At 42.2% G+C, this 9,725-nt stretch overlaps 1 protein-coding gene across 5 annotated transcripts in view; it reads left to right on the top strand.

Moving 5' to 3' along the window:
- Window positions 1–706: 706 nt before the first annotated feature.
- Window positions 707–9,725, top strand: part of SIPA1L1 (signal induced proliferation associated 1 like 1) — a 257,448-nt gene continuing 248,429 nt past the window's right edge. For 2 of the 5 annotated variants that reach the window (XM_084847839.1, XM_084847824.1), the window contains exon 1: window positions 875–1,008. The gene's annotated coding sequence lies outside the window, so the exon portion shown is untranslated. Of the gene's footprint in view, window positions 1,009–9,725 lie in introns of all 5 variants that reach the window. The other 3 variants (XM_084847797.1, XM_084847814.1, XM_084847829.1) reach the window with 3 other exon arrangements.

Genomic DNA, 9,725 nt, shown 5'->3' with positions numbered 1-9,725 from the left:
CGGATAGAATGGTGAACAGGAGAATCTTGTATGCTGTCTTGCAGTCCTTTTTTTTAAAAAGGTGGAATTCATTTTCAGATTTTTAATTTAGTGAAAATTAGAGTAATGCATCCTAATCCTGTATGTAATTACTCTGAAGTCCCAGTATGTTCCCTAGGGTTTACTCCCAGGTTAAGTATGGATGGAATATTGGAGCTTTAATAAAATTGTGACAGTTTGTCAAACTTCTTGAATTAGGGTTCAATCCTGTGCACATTTACCTTGGGAGTAAGCTCCAGTGAGACTTACTTCCGAGTAAACACGCATTGGATTGGCTAGTTTGTGCGATGCTAAAAATATTTTTTCCCTTCGTGGTTGGAGTCACTGCTTACTATGGGAGCCGCCGCTGTATGTGAAGGCTTCTGCTGCACCTTCGCGTTTGGGCAGTGAAGCGTTATCAGATTCCAAGGCCCGTGGTACCAGTCCCCGCACTGAATTTATAAAGGAGAAACCACGGGGGAGAATTTAATCTCCCTCTTAGCAGCAGCATTTGTATTATCGATGTCAGACGCTAGTAGGCTGCCTGTAGCGGCCAACGCGAAGAAGCTGTTGGGGTCGCTCAGGCACCCCCTCCCTCCAGCTCCGTCCGTATAGCCACTGCTGCAACTGCAAGGACGCAGCGCGCGTCTCCGACGCTCAGCGCTGTTGCTGAGGGCAGAAGGAAGCTACTGCAGTAGCAACAACAACGACACCCGCACGGACCGCTTTGCCTTCGCGCGGGCTTCGCCATCCGCGGCTAGGCCGGCGCTTGGCCGTTACCATAGAAACTGCCGAGGCTCCTTTAGCCTCCCTGCCTGTCTCTTCGGCGAGGCGTGTGGCGCTGGCCGAAGCAGCAGAGTCGCGGCTTCTCTCGCGAGAGTTCGACTGGTAGCAGGCGGAGCAGGCAGACTTGCTGGGTGAGCTCATCCCGGGCGCTGGGGAGGGAGCGAGCAGCAGCTCCTGCAGAAGCGGCACCGGCAACTTTGTTGGGTGAGTTCTAATGTGGCTGGCTGGCTGGCTGGCTGGCTGCACGGCGCTGGGTTGGGCAGCTGGAAGGGCACGCTTCGGTAGCACCCCCCCCCCCCCGTCTCCTTCCTTCCACTGTAGTCCCCGAGTGTGGCTGAACCTGACGAGAGACATGCATATATACATCCTCCTCCACATACCCGGGGCGTTGGTGGGGAAGGGGAGGCGAAGACAGGACAGAGCAGAGCAGAGCAGACCTTCCCCCGTCCTCCAGCCAGGCTTTTCCCTCAGTCTGTGGCAGTCGCAGTAGGAGGAACCCGACGACCTGAATGAAACGGGTGCGGGAAACACGCCCCCTCATTCCTCTCCCCCACTTCCCCGAGAGCCTCCGTCCTTCAGTCTTCCTTTCTACACGCTCTCTCTCCCCTCCCTGGTAATTGACTCCTGAGACCTTGAGTTTTCTGTGCTATTGGTCCCCCCGAAGTCCCGTATTCCTCTGCTGCGTGATAGGTCGTCTCCTCTATTCCCAAATTCATTAAATGGGAGCTCCTGCTTCTTTGATTGATTAGTCTGAGAAGAGAGGAGGATTCTGCCTCCCTCTCTTATCGGTGCCCCCTGTACAAATATTCCCTCATATCCCCAAGAATGAGCTGCACAGAAAGTCTGGGAGCTTTGCCTGCGACTGATCAGCAAGAAGAGCTTAGTTGCTCACCCTGCCCCCAGTTTAAACAAGGAAAAGAGAAGCAGCGGTATTCACTTTGCTTTCCTTTTTCCCATCCCCTTTCTGTTACTTCGTGGATTCATCTCTTTTCCAGAAAAACAAAAAAAGGAGGACGCGTATTTCCCCCTAACATATTGAGCAAGTTGATTATTTTTCCTGCGGGCAAAACTGAGAGACGGCTGGAGTGGAAAGAAGCGGGCAGCAGTAGCAGTGGGTTTTGTGCATACGTGCTTTTTTCCCCTTAGCAAAGGAATTGGGGGGGGGGGGAGGATGGGCCGAAATAGTCGTTATGAGGAAACGAAGGGGAGTGAGTTACTTGCTGAAAATAATCAAACTCTCAAAAACCAGGAGAGAAACATGTAACACTGAACAAGAGTGATACACCTTTATCCTGTTCCTTGGCGGGGGTGGGTGGATTATATCTATCCCATCTCAAAACTTTTCATTTATATCTAAAGGGCTTTTTTTTTTTTTTGGTCCAACTCCAAATATGAAAGCAGTTTTAGTTGCCAGCTTTGCTGTGGTTAGTTTGTTCTGAGCCAGTTTGGACACCATGATAATAATTAGCTAATTCAAAGGTAATGCCGTTGGGGATATTCTGCATGTTTATAATGTGGGAAAGGGAGTGGAGGAATGAAACGTAGTTTCTGTCCCTGGAGTTCAGGGAAGCGATCAAGGAATGCCTTAAAACTGGATCTTGTAGAACAGGTAGGTGGTTGTTATTTGTGTTTAAATTAAACAGTGAAAGTCGATTATAAATGAAGTAGAACTACATGTTATTTTCTTTTTTAAATGTTCTATTTTGGTAACGAACAGGTCCCATGGTATGATTTTAAAATATATACATTGGCTAATCATAGATTGTGTTTATTTGCTGAGGAATACACTTCTCTGCATTTAGGGAAAAAAACCCAGGACAGACAGTGCTTATAATAGGAAACTCTCCTTATCTAACCTTGACTGGCGCTATTCATTATTTTTTTCTCTATAATAAACTCAGACTTCAAATTTTTCTACAACTCTTTTTCTCTAGGATGACTTTCTAAAAAATCTGCATTGATTCTTAATGAGCTATTTTAGGAAATCCTGGTTTTTGGTGACTGTACTAAGGTTGAATCTTTGCAATGTTCATTGTGCTTTTCTGGTAAAGGTGTTGGGTTTCAGTAGATTCCAGTCTGTCTAGCTAAAGGAAGATTGGTCCTTCCTCTTTAAATTATTCCTTTCCTGATGAAACTGTGACTCAGACCCTCCCCTCCACTACATGTGAGGTGTGCACTTTTCTGCATTTAAATTGTAAATAAGTTTCATAAAAATTTTTTGCATCTTGTTGTGCAACATGTGTCCGTAATTTTGCTTGGAGTTGGAGGCTAGTCATTTATGATCGTTGTGTGCAGGTGAACAATGCACACCACCTTATTCCACTTTGGAGGCATAAGGAAAAGTATAAATTAAGTTTTGACGGTAGTATTTATTGCAAAAAGTTTATAATGTATACACTATCTCTACTTTCCATAAGTCAGGTTGTCAGTATACTGATTCCAGAGGGGTAGATGTTTGAGTCTGTTGCAGCAAAATCGACAAAGAGTTTTGTGGCACCTCAAATTTATTCCAGCATAAATAACAATATCCACAAACGTTTATACCAGAATAAACATCATATTGGTTAATTGTCAGAGCTCAGCAATGGGCAACTTCACTATTTTTTTCCCCAAAAGGCCCATTGCAGAGATGGTCAAGCAGAAAAAACTTGTATACCCAATTTCTGCCCTCTTTTTCCTTTTGCATAACAAATGACCAGAATTGATCACCTGTTGGGGGAGGGGAGCAGATGAAGATTATATCCATGAACTGCTTTTCCCGATCAGCTGTCTTCTGTATGTAAAGTGCTCAAACATTGCATGTACTTGCATGCATGTTGGATACTGGTTCCCCACTCATATACCCTACAGTAGCCTTTTGTCTCCCAGCAGCAGAGTTTTGAGGGCCTATAGGGAGAGTAGGGGATCCACAAAGAGCAATGCCTCCACTGGCTCAGAAGCCTTCTGCAGATGGAAGGAGTCCTTCCATCCACAGGAGGCAAATGCTGGATTCAACCCATTAGCTTCTGTCTTAATCATCTGTGTAGTTGGATTTACTTAAAGTCAGTTCACTTAAGCTGCTGAACAGTGTGACAGAGTTATAAAAATAAACTTGCAAATAGTACATTTGTCTTTTGTTTGAAATGTTGGCAATATTAGTGGCTCAATGAAATTTATTCCTAAAATGACTGTAGGCTTGGCCTTGTTTGGTTGAAGTTTGAGTTGGAATGCTTTCTGTCTCCTAGCAGACATAGATTTGATCTTCAGATTAAAGAAACATAGTATAAATTGAAATAGCACGTGGCATGTTTCATTCCCCCAACTGTGTGCACTGCTCTGCATATGTGGGAGGGGTTTTCTGTGGCATGTTTCATTCCCCCAACTGTGTGCACAGCTCTGCATATGTGGGAGGGGATCCTTCTCTGACAATACTGAGCCAACCTTTCCAGTTTATATACACAGTTATGGGGAGGAACAGGGTTGTTGGATCTCTTTAGAGCAGAGATTGTGAACCTGTGTCCTTCCAGAGTTGTTGGATTCCAGCTCCTGTCAATTCCAGCCAGCATGGTCAGTGGCCATGGATGATGGGAGTTGTAGTTCAGCAATCTCTGGAGGACCACAGGTTCCCCACCCTTTCTTTATAGGAAATGTGGCTGAACTTCCCATTGTAAGTAATGGTCATGTGTATTTAAGTGAGATAGTACTCACTTTTATTTTATTTTAAATGTTTAGTTAAAATGAAACTTTTATATTTATAAAAATAAACTTGCAAATAGTTTATTCACCTACTTTTTCTGTTATCATATATCTGGTGTTTACCTTTAATAAGTTTAGTATATATTCTAGAATCTAGTTAAGCAAGCCATTTTGTAGATATGATTGTTATCCTAATATTGAAATGTGTTTGAACTTACTAATAAGATTTCCTTTTTTTCTTACTTAGTTTAATGCTTATGTATGTTGAGCTAGAGGGTTTCACTTTTTCTATTGTAGATGGAGGAGGACAAATTGAAAAGCTAGAAGACAACCATTGATTTAGACAATCTACAAGAGCTGAAAGAGAGAAAGGGGGTTGAGCTCCCCCTTGAATTCCTTTTGTATTCATCTTCATTTATAGTACTATAGTATTTCTCTTCCATGAAAGAAAGAGGCACAGTTTTCTCCATATCAATAGTTCAGTCTTTGCACCAAGGGGCTTGCTGCTTAATATTCACTGCTTACAGGATATTTGGGATACCCCACTGGGAAGTAGGAAGAGCTCCAGTGTTGTTCTAAAAATGTAAATCCTGCAGTTTGGTTACCTTTCTAAAAGCTGTTTTCTTATCATCACCTCTAAAACTATTCCTAGCGAAAGTTGGGATTACCTTTTGATATGTCAGCAAAATACTTGTTTGTTGTCCTTTGGGTGTTGCACTGTTCCCCTGTTTGTAGAAGTTCCTATCATTTAACAATGCAGTCTATACTTGAACATTATTGAGTTCTTAAATATTGTAAGTGGTGATATCTTTGGATGTTTTAAATAGAGTTTAAAAATTAGCTATTTTCTAGATGTTCTATAAGCATGATGGGCAGAGCAACCAATGGGGAGAGATCTGCTGTGACGCCACCACTACATCCAGAGCCCTGCCAGGACATGTGGCCAGGATGGAAGGAGCTGTGTGCTTCTTTCTGCTGGCTTTTCTTCCAGGAGATCTGGTCCTCCCCTCCCTGCTATTGTTTTCAGTGGGCGGAAAAATAACTGTGCCAGTTGGCATGAGTTAGGTGCCTCAGTCTGGGGCCTCAATGTGGAACGGAGGCTGGGGAATGCTTGGAGTTGTAGGATTTTTTCTGTCTAAACATGCATAGAATTGAACCCTTAGTGTTTTATTTGTACACATTTGTTTGGTTTTTAAGCTACCCTCAACTAGGGCAAATTGTTATGCTTCTTTTTATTTTAAGTGGAGTTGGGGTTTAGAGGGGGAGGACTTTACCCCAGGGTTTCTTGACTAACTTGTATATAAATGGCCCAACCTGTCATTTTTGTCTGTTCTATGTCAGCTCAATCTTCAGTTTAAAAAGATCTGGTGTTTGATAGTTCTGGATTTTTTTTAAAAGTTAACTATGTTAAATATCATTTTATAACTAGGGGAAAATATGTGCCAGATTGTTCTGAGTTTCACGTTTCCAGGGTGATATGGCTCTGCTTCCAAAGAATCTCTGTTAACTTAGGTAACATTTCCGAGTTGATATTTATTAATAAATTTGTGGCTTCATTCTGTTTCTCATTTGAGAAGTAGAGCTGAGGTTTTTTTAAACAGCACTTCAGTAAATTTGACAATCTATACTTGGTGGACCTAAATAAGCTAAGTGGTGGTTATTCATAATTATTCTCTTAATAGCCAAATATTGGTATTGAAGGTGGTATCTATCAGCTCGGCTGCTTTGCAGTGACATTAAGGGACTAAGTCTTCCGTATTACGTATTTTTTTTTTGTCTCACTGCATTGTTAAATTAACTTACTCCTACTGTTGCTACTCATGGGTTCATGATAGTGAAGGCTAATGTTAATGATGGTGAAGCCTGTAGTTAGCTCTTCTAAACCTGGAGCTTCTCCTAGATTCAGAAAGACTTGTTTCATATGTGCTGTAATAACCACCCATGCATCATAATGGTGTGAATGCCCTCTGAACAAAATTTCACAAACTTAAATTTTAGAAGAAGTGAAAATGTTGTAATTGGATGTTCTCTGGATGAGCTGGGTAAGATGCTTGCACAATACTTTTATGGAGGAGTATTTATTTCATTTGAAGTGTTTCTAGCTGAAGCGCAGGGTAGAAAGGTTCCCAAAGCAGCTTACAGATCAATGAAAAACAAGACAGTCGCTGCTTTCAGGCTTACAGTCTAAAAATACATTATACTGAAGGAAAAGGAGATGTGGAGGGGAAAGGAAAACAAGAAAACGAAGGCATTGATAATTAAAGTTACAAGGTTCTTATAATGACTAGCTGTAACATAGCCAGATATTGTTGGTCTTCTTACCATGACAAGCTGGAGCGGAAACAGTTCAAAGAAGAGGAGAGGTCAAAAATTTCAGGTCTCTCAGCTGAGCAGATGGAGGGGTCTTGCTCATTCTTCCCTCTTGTACATCCTGATGGAATGGCTGCTGGATGTCAGTCAGGGGCAAAGCCCAATGAGGCTGCCTCCTCAGCAGGCTCTGCTTTCCTTCTCTGCTTCTGCTGTAGCCTGATGGAATGGCTGCTGGAGGAGTGGGAGAATTGGGTATTTTTATATGTAAAAATTAGATAAAGTTCTGCTTATTAGACATTTTACCAGATCTTAGGTTACTGAACTAAAGCTTCTGTCATCTTTAATTTTGGCCGGTTCCATACCTGGCTTTAGTTTATTTGCCAAAGAAGGGAAAATGCCTTTTCTCATTGTGATATTGTAAAGGTTGAAGGAGAATATGTGAGAGAGGATGGATATGTCAACTTGGAGTTAGTTCTTGAGGTTCAGGCACTACTGTCTGAAGAGGGATAACAGGGCTAGAAAATTTTGCTAGCATACATGGGCATGGGGCTGTTCTGGATTGTATCCTATATGGCACAAAGGTACTACTAGTTGCAAAACCTGCTATGAGGTCTGATTGCTGAGGAAGAAAGCTTTAATCTCAACGCTAGCTGAAAGAGCGGCATGAAAATGGCTTTTAAGAAGTCAAATTCTACCAAGCCCTCACTAAACCCTAATATATGCTACTCACAGTCTATAAGAAGCCCAAGTGTTTGAAGCAATTTTTAATACTGTTCTCAAGTAAACAGTTTTGTTTCAAAAAAGCTTTATTTCACAAACTTCTAAGCTTTTTAAGGCTAATTTTCCTTCTTCCGCTTATATCCTCGATGGAGAATGCTAAAGGTTGAAACATGTTGAGATAGGTTACTTTTCTATTAGATTCTTGGTACCCACTTCTTGGAAAAATGTTCCCATAGCTTAACTGACAAGGTGCTACTTTACTCTTCCCTCATAAAGATGACAAATGTATGGCTGTAGCTCCGTGATAGAGCACATGCTTTGAATGCAAAAGGTTCCAGTTTTAGTCTCTGGTATCTCCAGGTTGGGCTGGGAAACACTCTGCTGCCAGTCAGTATAGACGGTACTGAGCAAGATGGACCAGTAATCACCAGCACTTTAATAGGGCTCAGAAACAAATACCTTGATACATTCTCAAGGTGGCATTAGAATCTTTATTATCCTTAAGTAGTAGTCCTGCTGTCTTTGGGTTCAAATCTCTTTTGATGTAATCCTGGGTGGCCATGTCCATTCCATTCAGCTAATTGATTACTTGGTGAAATCAGAAGCTGGCTCATATCTCTTCTTCAGGTTATAGAAACTGGTGTGCCTTAACCATCATCCTGAGTGTTTTAGTACAGGAGCGCAATCTAGTCATAACCTCAGAGATGTTTGTAAATACAATGCAGAACTACTGTTGTACATAAAGCAATACAAAATTGCCATGGCTAACTTTAAGTGAGAGGTTTTCTTTTTAAAAAAGTGACCCCTGCAAAAATAACTTTAAAAAATGACACCCAAGACTGTTGATTGTTGCAATCTGATCTTTCATACGCTTCCTTCATGTGTTATATGTCTTAAGGGAACCTTACGTGTTCACCGGGGAGTGTGGCTACTCTGGTGGCCAAGTCTGTGAGGTAACGCGACTTCCCTTGGTCATGCCATCTATGTGTTAGGTGTGGACGTCTGCAGAGGTAAAACCTTTGTATCTTGGTTTCCTAAAGAGCTGTAGCCCTGCATGATCAGGTTTCCAGTTCCTGGGGAATCCTGTGCACTTAGAGATCTACATGTATAGGTTTTCCCCAGCCGAGGTCCACACCTAGTATGCAAGTGGGGGCCAGGGAAAGCTATGTGGCTCAGGTAATCATGTGATGCTCCCTTCATACATATTAACTTGTGAAGAGAGCTCTAATTGCTTTAAGATGAAATATAATTACTAGCAGTATTCCTGATTGATATTGGGGGTAAATGGGTTGAAGATGAAAGCCTAATGCTATCATGTTTTTCAGCTATGCCTTTCCTGAGTGAGTCTACACTCTGTGCCTATGTGTCTGCCAACTGAGGCTTATATACTTACATACCCACCCCAGATTCCCTCTACTCACTTGTCAGTTCATGGCCTTTCCCCTCTCACCAGGGTCTTCTCTAATGTAACTGCATGTAGGAACAATTCCTGCATTCATTACCAGGCATACAGGAGCTAGAAGTACTGGTAGTGGTCCTAACAGATCAGTCCTATGCATGTTTACTTAGAAATAAGTTCCATTAAGTCCTGTGGGATTTCTTGTATAGTAATGGGTTTAGAATTGCAGCTTAAATGTATTCCCAAACTGGTGCCCTCCAGATGTGTTGGACTACTACCTGTTATCATTCTCTCATGGCCAGTTTGGCTCCATTCCCAAACTACAAAGAATAGTTCACCAATGGAACTATTCTTTGTAATATAGGAATGGAGCCAAATTGACCATGGGAGAATGATATGGAGGTAGCAGCGTATCCTTCTTGAAATGTTACTTAGGAATGTATGGACAATTACCTGTTGGGAAACCTTTTAGCTACTGCACTTTACTGATCACTTTAGTGCCTTCCATCTCCCAGTCTTGTGAATGAGTTCCTTTTTTGTCCTTTTACTGAACTTTGACTAATACTTGTGGCATTAGCCCTTTGGATTATTGCCACTATTTGGATTATTGTCTTCTGTGCTAATAAACCTGCTTTTTCTACAACATTTGTAGAAGTGTAGAATTTGTACAACATCTATTAGAGCAATACAACAATGGAACCAATGACGTAGGGAGGTGGTGGGCTCTCCCACGCTGGAGGCATTCAAGACGAGGCTGGACAGTCATCTGTCAGGGATTCTTGCATTGAGCAGGGGGGTGGACTCGATGGCCTTGTAG

The sequence above is a fragment of the Heloderma suspectum genome, chromosome 1 (genome assembly GCF_057233095.1).
Source record: "Heloderma suspectum isolate Gila_16-S chromosome 1, 16-S_ref, whole genome shotgun sequence".
NCBI lineage: Eukaryota > Metazoa > Chordata > Lepidosauria > Squamata > Helodermatidae > Heloderma > Heloderma suspectum.
Note: the sequence above shows the minus strand (reverse complement) of the source record. Positions and strands in the feature narration are given on the sequence as shown.